The sequence below is a fragment of the Carlito syrichta genome, unplaced genomic scaffold (assembly GCF_000164805.1).
Source record: "Carlito syrichta isolate Samal-C Ts95f unplaced genomic scaffold, Tarsius_syrichta-2.0.1 Scaffold307179, whole genome shotgun sequence".
NCBI classification, from domain to species: Eukaryota; Metazoa; Chordata; class Mammalia; order Primates; family Tarsiidae; genus Carlito; species Carlito syrichta.
The window spans coordinates 18,600-34,491 of record NW_007251275.1 but is presented as its reverse complement, the minus strand read 5'-3'; the positions used below and the strand labels follow the sequence as shown (position 1 = coordinate 34,491).

At 41.2% G+C, this 15,892-nt stretch overlaps 1 protein-coding gene across 3 annotated transcripts in view; it reads left to right on the top strand.

Moving 5' to 3' along the window:
- Positions 1–15,892, top strand: part of SARNP (SAP domain containing ribonucleoprotein) — a 70,795-nt gene that overhangs the window by 44,801 nt on the left and 10,102 nt on the right. The gene's annotated exons all lie outside the window — the stretch shown is intronic.

Genomic DNA, 15,892 nt, shown 5'->3' with positions numbered 1-15,892 from the left:
ACAGTATACTATATACATATTAAGCACTACATAGAAACTTAAAGAAATCTGGCTTCCCACAACACCCCCGCCCCCAATCATCTTCCCCTTTTCTCTCTGCCCAAGAAAAGTCTGTCTGTTCATGTTTCCAGCTCAAGTCTCAGTGAATAGAATCCTGTTGGTTTAGGCTAATGGGAAGTGACAGGGCAAAGAATGGCACTGGCATTTATAGACTTTTTTTTACACAGGAGGCTGTAAATTGTCCCTCCAACTCTTTGGACTATTTGAAGATAGAATGGCATGCCTTTTCTCATAAGCCTCATGGTGACTGTGGGCTAAGAAACTTCCACCCCCTCAAACAAAACAAAACCCAGATAAGTAACATCTGCCTGGTTGGTTCTGATTGATCACCAGCTAGTTTTCTGCCTTGTGCTTGACCAGTTATTTTTTTTCTCTGTCAAGTTTTCCATACATCCTCAGAGAAGTAGTGTTGAGGTCAGTACTATTGGTGAAGGACAGAACTTGGGCTGGCACATTGGAAACTTATCTTGGAATGGAGAGATGAGTAGATGAGTACAGGGAATTAAGATGGGAAGCTAGCTTAGTTGATACATTATGGTTAATGGACATTGGTTTTGGTAAAAACTATGTCTCGGCTTAGAACTGTAGTGTTATTGTTAAAGCCAATTTGAGTGAATCGTTTCTGTTTTGTTGTTTCTTTTTTTTTTTTGAGTTGGAATCTCACTCTGTCGCCCAGACTGGAGTGCAGTGGCATGCTCCTGGCCACCGCAGCCTCGACCTGCTGGGCTCCGGTGATCCTTTCTGCCTCAGCCTTCCAAGTAGCTGAAATTACAGGCACGTGCCACCACACCTAGCTAATTTTTTTGATTTGTTGTAGAGACGAAGTCTCATCAAGTTGCCCGCGTGGATCTCGAACCTGAGCAGGCTCTGGTAATCCACTCGCCTTGGCCTCCCAAAGTGCTGGGATTACAGGCTGTGTTTTGTTGTTTCAATCGTTGGTGTACTTGAGAGGGAGAAACTCGGTACTTTAGGAAGTTAAAGGAAATCCATTTGGTTTTCTTTTTTTTTTTTAAACAAAGCAAAACAAAAGCCCAAACACAGGCATTTAGAAGAAAATTGGCGTGTGGTTGATACTCTTCTCCTTCCACAGTAATGTGAAGGATGTATGGTACTAATTCTTGATACAAGAAGATACAAGCATATTGTATCCCTATTAACCATAGTACATCTTCCTTTTTTCTCTACTAGAATATTACGCCATGGTTTCCCTACTTGTAGCCATTCATATAGGTAATTTTCCTGATGGTCTTGAGTCCTCTAAATCCTGAAGGCTACTTTTTCAGATGTGTGATTTTTGCCAGTTTTCTTCCTTGATGACTGTGGTCTGTGTTACACATTGTTGGAATATAAAAAGGTTGAAAACAAACGGAGGCTGGTAGCTAGAATATTCTTGGATAGTTGCAGTAATTGTTTTAATGAAATTTTTTGTATTGCATTTGTGATCATCATTGGTTAGACATGAACCACTTCTTAGTGAGAGGGATATTGAACCTGCCTTGTTTTTGAGGAGCTTGTTATGGAAGTGCGTTGAAACACCAAAGAAAAATCTGGGACAAAGAGTGAATTCCAAACACTGGAGATCACCAATGTCTTCCAGCATGTGAATTTCATTGTGGCTGACTGATCTCAATTTACTCTCTTCTGGAGGGTCTGTTTGATATTGTCTTGATTCCCTTCTGTCATCTGAAATGAATGAAGAAATACTTGTTGTTATTCTCCTTCAGTGCTGGGTTTTGATATAGAGGTTAACCATTGGGATGTGGAAAGAAGGAAGTTCATACAGTAGTCCTCCCTTATCCATGGTTGCACTTTCCATTGTTTCGGTTACCTCCAGTTAGCCATAATCCTAAATGGAAAACTCCAGAAACAAACTATACATTTTAAATTGCACACTGTTGTGATTAGCATGATTAACTCTTGCTCTGTCCTGCTTGGAGATGTGACTCATCCCTTTGCAGCATATCCACACTACCTGTCCATTAGTCAGTTGGAAGCCATCTTGTTTATCACATTGCCGAGGCAGCATAGTACTTGTGTTCAAGTAACCCTTATTTAATAATGGCCCCAAAGCACAAGAGTAGTGGTGCAGGTATATTTTTATAATTGTTCTATTTTATTATTAGTTACTGTTGTTGATCTCTTACTGTGCCTAATTTACAAATTAAACTTTATCATAGGTATGCATGTATTGGTAAAAACATAGTATATGTAGGATTTGTTATTCAAATTTGTCAGGCATCCACTGGGAGTCTTGGAAAGTATCCCCCTCGGCTAAGAGAGACTACTGTATTATGGATTTAGAAGTTGGTCAGCAGCCTTCTCAGAGGATCTGTAATTAGGATTTGTTAGTTTAGGTATGAGTGTATAAGCATTTCCCAAAGGAAGAATGATGGGGGCATGCATAGGACATTGCCAATATGGAACTTGGTTACTAACTTAACCATAAGCTATGGTGAAGACTTTGGTAGAATATATATATATATTTTTTTGAGTTGGAGTCTCACTCTGTCGCCCAGACTGGAGTGCAATGGCAACTCCCGGCCACCGCAGCCTCGACCTGCTGGGCCCTGGTGATCCTTCCGCCTCAGCCTTCCGAGTAGCCGGAATTACAGGCATACGCTACTAAGCCCAGCTGAATTTTTGATTTATTGTAGAGATGAGGTCTCACTGCCCAGGCGGGTCTTGAACCTGCGGGCTCAGGCATTCCACTCACCTTAGCCTCCCAAAGGCGCAGGATTATAGGCTGAGCCACTGAGCCCAGCTGGTAGAGTATTTTTTAGAGGGTAATGGTAGAAGAATGAGATCCCAGGCTAAGTTGGAAAAGTGATCTGCTGAGTAAGTCTGGGCTCTATCATATATACTCAATTAGCTATGTCTAGACCAAGTATAAAACTTAATTTTCAGTAGGGCATAGTGGCTTATGCCTGTAATTCTTAAGTACTTTGGGAGTCTGAGGCAGGAGGATAGTTTGAGACCAGCCTGGACAATATAGCAAGACTTTGTCTCTACAAAAAAAAAAAAAAAAAAAATTAGCCAGGCGTGATGTTGCATGTCTGTAGTCCTATCCATTTGGGAGGCTGAAGCTGCAGTGAGCCCTGACTGTGCTACTGCACTCCAGTCTGGGTAACAGAGTAAGACCCCCCAACTCAAAAAAAAGAAAAAAAAAAAACCACACACACACACCAGACTTAATTCTCCATTCTCCTTTCTCATGGGGCTTATGGGCCCAAGAAAAATGCAGAGAAAGTAGGATTGTAGGTGGAGAAAATAAAAACCCAACTGTAGACTCTCTTAATCATTGTATCACATTGATCAAGAGCTTTTGGGAGAATTTCCCCCTCTTTCATCCTAAATTATCAGTTTTCCCAAAAATGCATCTTGCACTTGAAAAAAATGTATTCTTTTCACTTACATTAACCAGTATGTAAAGAAGATAAGAGTTATTTTTATATATGGTAGGTAGAGATAGCAATTGAGAGTGAATATCAAAGAGGATGAATTTCAGAAAAAGCTAAAACTCAGCCTCACATAGTCTTCAGGATTTCTTGAATAACATTTCTTGGAGCATTTTAAGATTCAACAAAAATTTAGCTACTTCTTTAAGTTCTCTTCTAATTCATAATACTTTGAAAATAAATATTTGGTCTTTTCAAGGGGAAAGACACAATGTGTGATCCTCTATCTTTTTTCTTCTCAACCTCCTGCCCTTTAAGATAAAAACCATACACTGTTCTCCTCCTGCCTGCCCAATGGAGCAAACTTTGAGGGAGTGGTGAAGGAGCTGTTTAAAGAAGAAACAATAGGGGAAACTCTCTGACCTCAGTTTATCCCATCATCTGGTTCTTCATTTGTCCCTGCTGAGGAACAGAACTTGTCTTTTGTCTGTAACACAAATACATCTTCACCTCCCTCCATTCCCAGTTCCCCCCACCCGCTCTTCTCACTCCCTTCTATTATGGTTCCAATCAATGATGTCATTATGTGTGCCATTCAACTGCCGTTGAACCACTTGGCTATAGGAATTTGGAAGAGGCAGAATGGAATCCTGCCCAGGGTTCTTGAAAAAGTATTCTAATTTTAACCGAAGAAGTAGGAGTTAGGTTTTTCTTTGCTCAACTTCTTCTACCCTCCTCCTATGTCCTAATCCAGGCACACACTTTTTACCTAGCCATATGAGGAAAATCTGGACAAAAGATGTTAGGAATACAAATTGAACACTTTAAGAGGAAAGGTTTTTAAAACTGGGGGAGACGAGGTAAAATTTTTGATGTTATGTCAACATTTATGGCTGATGCTTTGTTCTATTTACTATAAACTGGATATTTAGGAAGTTTCTGCTAAAAGTTTAAACTTCCCTAAAGGTGCATGGTTGAGACCACTAAGTTTTTGTACCTTTTAATTTTATTTTTTCTTTTTCATTTCATTTGTTGAGTTTGAGCTTAAAGAACTCCAGGTAAGAAAATGTGTACTAAGAAAGCTATCTTTTCTATCTCCCTTGCTCAATACCCACCCCCTACTAATGTCTTTTCATTCCTCCTTCTAACATGTCAGAACTGATGACTTTGATAAAAACAAGTTTTATGCCTCTCTGTGGTCCCCCTGTAGTATTTACCCCAAGAGTAAACATAGCCTGAAAAAGGAGGGGAATGCTGGATTCTATTTAGTCTGTTTTACTTGTAAATACCTTTAATTGTTTTTGCCAGCCAAGTTCTTGAGGTGGGATCATTCCCTCACAGTTTTTCTTTAAAGTACCACTCCTAGTACATAAGGTAAATTATTCCTTACTTCACATTATATGTGGTTATGTATGTCTGGTTGTATATCTAATTTTGGGATGACAGTAGCTAGCTTGGCTTTTCCTTTTTTTCTTTGAGTTGGAGTCTCACTCCGTTGCCCAGGCTAGAGTGCAGTGGCACACTCAACAGTCACCCCAGTGTTGATCTGCTGGGCTCTGGTGATCCTTCTACCTCAGCCTTCCAAGTAGGTGGAACTATAGTCTTGCACCACCATCCCCGGCTAATTTTTGATTTATTGTAGATACGAAGTCTTGCCAGGTTGCCCGGGTTGGTCTGGAACCCGTGGGCTCAGGCAGTCCACTCGCCTCAGCCTCCCAAAGTGCTGGGATTACAGGCTGAGCCACCGTGTCCTGCTGTGGCCTGGCTTTTCTAAAGTGAAGCAATATCTGTCCACTCCTAGGTATTCTCCCTGGCTGTGGTGAAATGTTAACTGTCTGAATCCAAATACAGTCAACTGTCTATATCAGTGGGTTCCTCATCCATGGATTGAAAATATTCAGGAAAAAAATTACAAAATAGCAATATAAGAATTTTTTAAAATGCAAATTCAAAAATAACATAATAGCTATTTACCTAGTATTTACATTGTATTAGGTATTATAAGTAATCTAGAAATGATTTTAAGTATACAGGAAGTTGAGGATGGGTTATGTAAATACGATACCATTTTATGTCAGAGACTTGAGCATCCACAGATTTTAGTATCTGCTGGTAGGGAGGAGTGGTCCTGTATTCAGTCCTCCTTGCATACCACAGGATGACTGTGTATCCGCCCTTCAAAATCTTTATGGGAGGGGAGAAGTGTGGGTCTGTGGTGGAGAGAGGCTGTTTTTTGGTGTGTGTGTGTGTGTGTGTGTGTGTGTGTGTGTTTTGGTAGGAAATGTTGGTGTCCTAAGATTCCTCATAATGTAAGAGCTATAACAGTACAGGAATGTTTAAGATGTATTTTAATACTTGAGAGACTAAAAAAAAAATACTTGCGAGGCTAACCCTTGAGTAATATTTTTCTTAGGGCTGGCATTGTTAAGGAATTCATTTACATATGGGTTTAATTAAAATAAGATTTAATAATTATATAAGAGTTCATTTTGTTATGTACTTGCCAAAGTAGCAGAGTTGCTTCTCATACCTGGTAGTTAGAGGAGTCAGATCCTGTGGTATTTTGGAGATGGAGGTGGGGTGAAGCAGGCCATTGAACTGGGGATGTGTTACAGGAAGATGCTTGGTGGTGATGTTGGCAGATTAGCAAAGTCCCTGTTTTTAATATAATCTGAGGTCCCTTGTTAAGATCTAGAAAATGTGAGCTCTCCTTCCCCTCCCTTTCCCTTGCTACTCTTTTTTCATGTTTTTTAAAAATAGTGTTTTAACCTTTTCATCCCCAGAGCAGCTTCTTAGAAATAGGAATATATTTTCAGAGTGTTGCATACTTGGAGTTAATATCAAATATTAAATCTGGAAATCCCTAACAGTGGAGATGTGTTATTGAGAGGGAGATTATGTTTGAAATGCTTGGTCTGGACTTTAGAAAGTAATTGCTGGTAGGGAGTATACTGAGGTATAGAGGGGAGGAGATGGTTGCAGGGCTTGTATACCACCTTTAGGTATGAGGTGGTTAAAGAAAAGGAGCAGGCCGGCTCGGTGGCTCAGCCTGTAATCCCAGCACTTTGGGAGGCCGAGGTGAGTGGATTGCCTGAGGCCGCGAGTTCGAGACCCGCCTGGGCAACTTGGCGAGACCTCATCTCTACAATAAATAAAAAATTAGCCGGGCGTGGTAGCACGTGCCTGTAGTTCCAGCTACTTGGAAGGCTGAGGTGGAAGGATCACCAGAGCCCAGCAGGTCGAGGCTGCGGTGGCCGGAAGCAGCCACTGCACTCCAGTCTGGGCAACAGAGTGAGACTCCGACTTAAAAAAAAAGAGCAGTTGGAAATGAACCGAGCTATAAGATGAGAGGCCATACAAGATTTACCTCTTTAGTGCTCTAAATGAATAAGCAAAGCATATGAACCTTGAGTGAAATCCTGCCCCCCTCCCCCTTATTGGTATTCCTCCTCTTCCTTTATATCGGTTCTGTAGGAAAAAAGGCCTTTGTGTGTTTGAACCTAGTTGCCGCCCTCTTTTCCCCACACATCTGAGGTGTTCTGGCATGTTCTTTCTGTTCTGAACTACTCTGGTGAAAGATTTTCTCTACTTCTTTATTTGACTTCTAGGAGACAGTAAGACAGGTGTGCTGTTCCACAGGTGTGCTGTTCCGTGATTCCTTCACAGCTTTCTTTTTACCTTCACAGTTCCTGCAGCTGACATACCTAGTTTGTAGGAAGCATAAACTTTGGAAGACCCCTAGTGTTTATGGAGGAAAACTGGAGTTGGGTGACAGCCTTGTTTGGATTTGATGAGAAATTTTTTCTTTTTTAAATTTTGGTCTACATTTTGTCAAAGTTGTTTTCAATTGTTCCCAAATGTGGCTGCACATGAGGATCACAAGGGGAATCTCTTTAAAAATAGTTTCATAATCTTGCCCTTTTGAGATTCAGATTGTTAGGTTGGGTTGAGGCCAGGACTCTGCTTTTTTAAATACTCAGGTGAAAAGAATCTGTTTGCCTAGTGCTCGTTCTAAGTTTCTGAGTGGTCGGATAACTGTCCTTCGTTCTCTGTACTTTTTGGCAAAGGCAGCTCTCAACAGTTTTAGCTTCCCTCTACTGACTTCTTAACATTTTAGCCAAGCTTTGCATCGCTTACCCTTAAAAGCAGCAGCTTCCTGGCTTTTAAGGGAGGGACATGGGGACTTTTAATAGAAACTTGGTTTCCGGGGGTCTCAAGTGTGAAGCCTTCATTTCCTCCACCTGCCTTGCTTTGTCCAACAATCAGCTAGAGCAAGACCGAAACGACCTCCTCTGGGGTTGGAGAGGAGTGGGGGTTGGGGAAAGAGCTTGATTTGGACTAGAGAAGAAAAACATGATTGGAAGCTAGTGAGTGAGAGGAGTATTTAGTTCCGAGCTGACTGTGTTCTTGCATTTTAAATCCTGTGAGGATAGGAGATACAATTCTTGGTTGTCTCTAATTCTAGTGTAGCTTTAAAGTTCCTAGCACCCTACTGGCCCTAGAAAGTTGACTCTGATCTCCCAGTTAAAAGAGATTGTTGAGAATAGGTAAGATGGTTTTATTTGGGAGGTGTGTTATGTGTGTGTAGAGAGTGTTGGAGTGTGTCTTTGCCATGTATTTGCAAAGGGAGCATTCTTTCTGCTAGTCTAGTTCTTCACCTTTAGTCTACTTGAGCTTCGTGCTTTTTTTTTGTAGCCACTTCATGTTCTGTGGTCTGGCTGGCATAAAGGCACTCAGGAGTAAACATATTCGGATGAATTTAAAAAACTGGGGCAGGGAGGTGACAGCTGTGTTTTTAAGCATTGAAGTGTTTCTGAGAGAAAAACCATCAGTTGCTGTCATTCACCTCGAGAGTATGAAATTGGAAGCTCACTTACCCTGGAGTGTTTCATAACCTTTACCTCTGGGAAGTCAAGGCCATGTCATCATTAATCTACCATCAGCCTGAAAGCCTCCAGGCACTACTTTTCATCCTGCCATTAGTCACGTGGCAGTGAGTTTCTGGAAAGCGACTATAAGGCTCCCTCTTTTCCTTTTTACCACACTACCTTACATTCCCTTAGAAAATCAGACTGGCCTGAGAACTGTTAACATCTTAGTATATATGGTAAGGGATCAGTTATTTGTTATTTTTGCAAACAATAACCATCTTAGCTCACTGTCGTTCTCTCTTTTGTCACTCCAGGGAACAGACTGCCGAGGGAAAAAATAGTTGTGGTACCTGAGCTTCCCTGAAATGCCCCTTTCTACTTGTAAGGATATCTGACTGGATTCTTTAGATTGGAATTTCTGCTTCTCATACATAGTATAAGGAGGGATGATGGGTGAGTGAGCTTTTGCACTGACCAGGAACAGTGCCTGGCTTGGTTAATTCTTTTGGTCTAAGAAAATAGTGAGGCTGTTTCTTGAATTCAGTAAAAAATACTCATGTTAGCTAGGCTCGGTGGCTCAGCCTGTAATCCCGTGCCTTTGGGAGGCTGAGGTGAGTGGATTGCCTGAGCCCGTGGGTTTGAGACCCGCCTGGGCAACTTGGGTGGTGAGACTTCATCTCTACAATAAATAAATAAATCAGCCGGGCGTGGTAGCGCATGCCTGTAGTTCTGGCTACTTGGAAGGCTGAGGCGGAAGGATCGCTGGAGCCCAGCAGGTCGAGGCTGCGGTGGCCAGGAGTGGCCACTGCACTCCAGTCTGGGCGACAGAGTGAGACTCCAACTCAAAAAAAAAAAAAATACTCATGTTTTGTGTTCTTTGAATTACTGAGTTCACATTTCCTAAATAAGCCTGGGTTACACTTTGGGTCATGATGTGTTTCTCCTAGTTTCTTTGTATAATCCAGAGTGGTACTGGTAATAAGATTGAAGAAGGTGAATGCTTTCAACACATAACTCATGGGGTGCTGGTTAAATCAAGTTGGACTCCTCTTGGCAGAGCAAATAGCCTTAGCATGCAAGCTAGGAGCAGTATTCTTTATTATATTCAGGATAAAATTAGTAAGTTTGGGAAAATGTTCATTGGATCTGAATCTAAAGACACAAAGGTGGGTTTGGAAAATAACAAAGTTAGAACTCCATTTTGGGTAGGAATGGTTAATGTTGGTACTTGTTGTAAAAAGGGGGCAGTCACTTTAGAAAACATCTATGGCATTCAGCTGCCAATTGTTACATCTGATCGTCCATTTGGAACTTAATTTCTGGCTACAGTGAATGTGCTGTGGAAATCACTGGCAAGAGTCCTTCATTTCAAATTTCTAATTATAACCTGGTAACTCTTTCCCTTTTTTTCCCCCCTTCTTGAGAAAGAAATAAATCCCATTGCATTTATAGAGGAGTAAGTTCTTAAGGGCCCAGCAAGACTAGGGAATGAATGGATTAATTTTACAGTGATGCTGTTAAAATGTTGATTGAAACTGACCAGCAGGCAACTCTGTCAATAACTGTACTTCATGTTGCTTTTTTTTTTTTAAGTTGGAGTCTCACTTTTGCCCAGGCTAGAGTGCAGTGGCATGCTCCCAATCACCACAGTCTATCTGCTGGGCTCAGGTGATCCGCCTCAGCATTCCAAGTAGCTAGAACTATAGGCACGTGCTACCACGCCCAGCTAATCATGTTGCTTTTTAAGCTCCAACCTCTGGTTCTGGATGTTCATCTCCCTTTCTGGATCTCATGTTTCTCTCTCACCTCAATACTTCTGACCCTTCTTTCTTTTCTAATAGCAGTCAGTACAGATGCTCCTTGACTTACAATGGGAATGTGCGCAGTGGCTCAAGCCTGTAATCCCAGCACTTTGAGAGGCTGAGATGATAAGATTGCCCGAGTCCAGGGGTTTGAGACCAGTTTGGGCAACATGGAGAGACCTCGTCTCTATAATAAATCAAAAAATTAGCTAGGTGTGGTGGTGTACACCTGTCATGCCAGCTACTTGGAAGGCTGAGGTGGAAGGATCACTTGAGCCCAGCAGGTTGAGGCTGCAGTGGCCATGAGTGTGCCACTGCACTCCAGCCTAGGTGACAGAGTGAGACTCTGACTCAAAATAAAACAAAACAAAAACGCATCATAAGTCTAATATGTATTTAATACACCCAAATTGAGCATCATAACTTGGCCTAGTCTACCCTAAACGTGCTCAGAATACTCACTTTACTATATAGTTTGACAAAATCGTCAAATATACAGCCTATTCATAATAAAGTATTGAATATCTCATGTAATTTATTGAATATTATATTGAAAGTGAAAAATAGAATGACTGTATGGGTACTTGAAGTATTTCCTTTTTTTGAGTCGGAGTCTCACTCTGTTGCCCAGGCTGGAGTACAGTGGCATGCTCTTGGCCACCCCATCATCAACTTGCTGGGCTCCGGTGATCCTTCCATGAAGTATTTTCTACTGGATATGTATTGCTTTTGCACCATTGTAAAGTTGAAAAATCTTTTAAGCTGCACCATTGTAAGTTGAAGACGGTCTTATTTTCAAAATCGCTTGTCAGAGACAAGGGCACACATTTGGCTCCAAACTTTATGGCAGCCAATAGGAAGAGGAAAACGTAGTCGCACTGTTGTGAACACAGGGTTCACAAGGTAAAAACTAACAAATTACTTAAGCAAAGCATAATTATTTTGGATCTGGGGAACAGAAAATTTCCCTGTGGGTCCTCAATGCAGTGATGTAAGAAACAATAGCATAAGAAACAATAGCATGCATCTTTATGGTAATTCAGTGGTAAATTTATAAGTGTGTGGTTAAGGATCTTTATCTTATTCATCTCTGTATTCCCAGTGCCCAAAACAATGCCTGACCCAAAGTAGACAGTCAATAATTTGAAAGACTAGGATATGAATGAATGAATTTTATGATTAAATGATATTGAAAATGTTGATTGAAACTGATATTACATAATTCAGGGAAAGAGATGCCTCAGGGGCCTTAAGTACCTGTGATTGGGTCTATAGAGATAAGAGGTTGGATCCTTGCTCAGTCCCCTCAGCTATTACCTTATATAGGTATCTTTTTTGTAGTCATTAATTATTAGGGTTTGATGAAACCAGTAAATCCTAGCAGTCTAGATTTTCAGGGCCCCAGAGAGAGGAAGATAGTTAACAGTACCTAGAGAAGACTGTGGTTTTGTCTAGTTACCATTCTACCATACCCTACATTTTAACCCTAAGTCTAGTCATCTATTCAAATATGTACTCATCTGATCTTGAGCTAAAGGGGGTTAAGTATCCTGTTGCCTTAGTAATGGCTCTGATTCTAGCCAACCTTTGGTGATTTCACTCTTATATAGAAGAATTAGTGGCATCATTAGCTTCAAGATTTTGTTGGTGATCTCAGACTTTGTTTCAAGGACTAGGAGAAATGTGGCAATGAAAAAAATAGCTAACATTTATTAAATACCTCTTACAGTTCCTATGTGCAAAGTAATCTCACACATAATTTGTATCTTGGAGCAGCCTTGAATATCTGGTGTTTTTCCTTAGCAGGTATCATTTTCTTTGTACTGCCTGAGGATTTTCCAGATATGAAAAGGAAACAAGGAGAGAAGTGAATTTTGAAAAGTTGAGAATGTCTTCTAAAGGGCTCAGTTGGAAATTATCTTTATTCTATAATGGGAGATACCGTGAAAGTGAGGGCATTTGCTTCATTAAATATAGGTCATGCTTTCTGTTCTTATATGGGTGCTCTCTTCTCTTTTGCACAATTGTTTCTCATTTTTATAAATGAGATTTTAAAAAGAAGCTAAAAAGGTAGTTGTTGAGTGGCTGTGAAGGATATGCAGAAATTACTAGCAGTAGTCAGTTGGCTGACTTGGTGTTTTAAATTTTGAGAAGTGATAGTATTGGGGAAGTGAAATACATGGATTAGTCTGAACACTCATTGCCTGTGTTTGGTTAGCAAGAGCAGGTTTCTCCTCTAGGGTGCAAGTTGTATGTTCTGAGGAGTTTGCATTTGATAGGAAATAAGGGATTCAAGCACTTCTCTTCCTGCACAGGAATATGCATGAGAAGAAAAAAGGAGTTTTGTTAGCAGTTGTCGTGTGGGGAAGGGAAGTGGGGGAGGGATGAAGAAGGAAAAGGCTTGCAAATGCATATGACACTGAGCTAGAAGGGGTCAGTGCTGCCTGCAGATGCATAGCCCCATTTGTGCACTTGAGCATGGCCTGGGGGAGCATTGGCCTGATGAATGCAGAGAGAGATGCGTTTTTTGATCGAGGTAATTTCCCTCAGATGGGTCTTGCCATCCCATGAATCAAAACCTGTCAGCAAGGAGCTAAAGATGAAGTGAAGTTTATTGTACATTTGTTTCCATGCGACACCGTCACGCTAGAAGGGTCAGTGAGAGCGATCATTAGAACTGTGTTGATTTACTGGGCCTGGTTGTGCACTTTCCCTGCAGGGCAAGGAGGAAGAGGCTTTAAGAGGAGAGCTGAGGGGTTCTGGGTGGGGAGGGAAGGACTGACTATTTGTGTGAGTTGAAGGAGGCTGCATTGTCACACCCCCCATTCCCTGGTGGATTTAGAGCAGATGTTCTGCCTGGATCTCCAGGAGAGGCACCAAAGATCTTAATACAAAGGGCAGCTCACCAGAATTCTCTGACACTAGTCTTAGCGGCTAGAGGAGTGTATCTCCCCATTCTTCTTTTCCTGTTCCCCCTCCTTAACTCACCTTTGAGCACAAAAGAAAACACAGGAATTAATTAATTAAATTATAAATTAATTCATTTAGAATTCAAACTGCCCTTTTCAGGATATAGCAAGATAAAGGACCATGAAGAGGCGAGGCCTGGTGGTTCCCACCTGTAATTCCAGCACTTTGGGAGGCTGAGATGGGAGGATCGCTTGAGCCCAGGAGTTCAAGACCAACCTAGGCAACATAACAAGACCTTGTCTGTAATAAATAAATAAGTTAGCTGGGTGTCGTGGAGTGTGCCTGTAGTCCCAGCTACTCAAGAGACTGAGGCAGAAGGATCTCCTGAGCCCAGGAGGTCGTGGCTGCAGTGAGCTGAAATTGTGCCACTACTGCACTCCAGCCTGGGTGTCAGAGACCATGAGTCCAAAAATTTTTTAGAGGTTTTTAGAGAGTGAGCCAGTAATCCCAGTACTTTGGGAGGCTGAGGCAGGAGGATCGCTTGAGATCAGGAATTCTAGACCATCCTAGGCAACATAACAAGACCTGATCTCTATAAATAATTAGGCCAGTTGTGATGGTGTGTGCCTATAGTCTCAGCTACTTGGGAGATTGAAGAATCACTGGAACCCAGAAGCTTGAGACTGCAGTGAGCTGTGATTGTGCCACTGAACTCCAGCCTGGGTCAGAGTGAGACCCTGACTCAAAAAAAAAAAAAGAAATGAAAAGAATTATGAAGAGAAAGACCATTCCACACATTCCAAATGGATATAGGCTTTGTTCAGGGAGTGGCCTCAGGATTTGTGCTGAGATAAAAGTCATATCTCCTCTGTGATTTAAACTTGCTGAAATATTCCTAGCACTAAATTGAATGAAAAAGAGTATTGTTGTAGTTCAGCAAGATGTTGCTCTAGTCCTGGCTCTCCCCAAGAAGAAATAGCTGTTCCTTTAATTCTCCCTAAAATGGTCTGCTACTTGGCCAGGGGACTTTGTGAAATGGATATATTATCATCTAGCATATTCTAGAGGTTCTCATTTTGAAATCTTCATTTGTATCCCTTATTCACTTTATCTTAATGGTAGTAGACAAAATCAAGAAAACTTTTCCCCCTGACTTTGGTAGTGGAAAGTATTGGCGGGGCTTGTGTTTGTAGGAAACCTTTCTGATTTTTGTATTACAGTTTAACAGATGGAATAGCCAATTAGCCAAAGTTAGAAACAAGTTCAGCCAAGAAAATCTTTAGCACAGGATTACTAACTAGAGTCCTTTCCCTAGATCCCTAGTTAGTTATGAAGTAGAGGCAAATTGTATGACAGAAAGGGGATGGGGTCCTATATTGCTGACCCAGTCATTTGAGTAATGTGAAGTGGTTACTGTAATTCACAAATACTTTTGGCTAAAGTTCTCAGTGATCCTTCTCCCTTGGGGATTAAGCATTTCATTCTGCCACTGTTCTTCCAAAGAAATACTTACATGAGATACCTGGGGAGATGGTAAAGTTAGAGAAGTGGGTTATTGAGTAAAATGTCTTGGGTTCCACCTGGGGAGATGGTAAAGTTAGAGAAGTGGGTTATTGAGTAAAATGTCTTGGGTTCCAGTTCTGACTCTGCCCTTACTATTTGTGAGATTTTGAACAAATTACTTAATCTCTCTAGGTCTTCGTTTTCATACCTGTGAAATAAAAGTTTTTTTCTTCTTTTTTTTGAGTTGGGGTCTTACTCTGTTACTCAGGCTGGCATGCAGTGGCACGATCATGGTTCACCGCAACCTCAAACACCTGTGCTCAAGTGATCCTCCTGCCTCAGCCTCCCAAGTAGCTGGGTCTAAGGGTACATGCCACCATGCCTGGCTAATTTTTTGATCTTTTGTAGAGACCAGGCCTCTCTGTGTCGCCCAGGCTGCTCTCAGACTCTGGGACTGACTCAAACAATCCTCCTGCTTTTGCCTCCCAAAGTGCTGGAATTACAGGCATGAGCCAGTGTGCCCAGCCTATGAAATGAATTTTATCATAGTGCTACTTCATAGGATTATTATAAGAAATAAATGAGGAATCACATGTAAAGAATGCCACATGGTACCTGGCATATAGTAAACAACTCAATGTTTGTGGCTATATTATTTTAATGTATGATTATTAAGGACAATAATATTTCTTTCTTCTTGGAACTTACTGCTTTATAATAATTCAGATTACATTCATGAAGTACTACTGTGGAATTGTTGGTGGGTGATTATAATGAAAAAGGCAGAAAAACTATATTCTAATAGTATGCCTTGATTACATGGTAGTTCATTGCTTCATAGCCACCATTTTTTCTTGACTTCCTTCCTACTCACTGGAAAGCAGTTGCAGCAAACTGGAGAAAATGAACATCTTTCTCAAGCTGAGTCAAAGTGAGACTTAGACTGTAGTCCCACCTGCTGTGTTCAGAGAGTTGGACTAGTTAAACAAATTGCGCACAAAAAGCTGGAGAGCTGCCCTGCTTTTGATTTTAGAGGTGGCTGCTGTGGTCACAGGGGACAAAGGCAAGTTTTTAGATGAGACTGAGAGCAGAGACATTGAAAAATTCCTGTGTTTCTCTAAGTCTTTTGATTGCCTTTGCTGTTGACCTCATGGTTTTGGGACACCCAGAGACACAGCCCGCCTATAGACTATAGGAATATAAATTTGTTGAGGTTTAAAAATAACTAGCTTAGAAGCACCACATAGACACTCCCTAAAAGTTTGTTTGGACTTTTTTGAGCTGGCCTTCTGTTGGGTTAATTTTTGTAAATAAAGTAAAAGAAACTCTCCTCCTCCGTGGTGAGGATGGA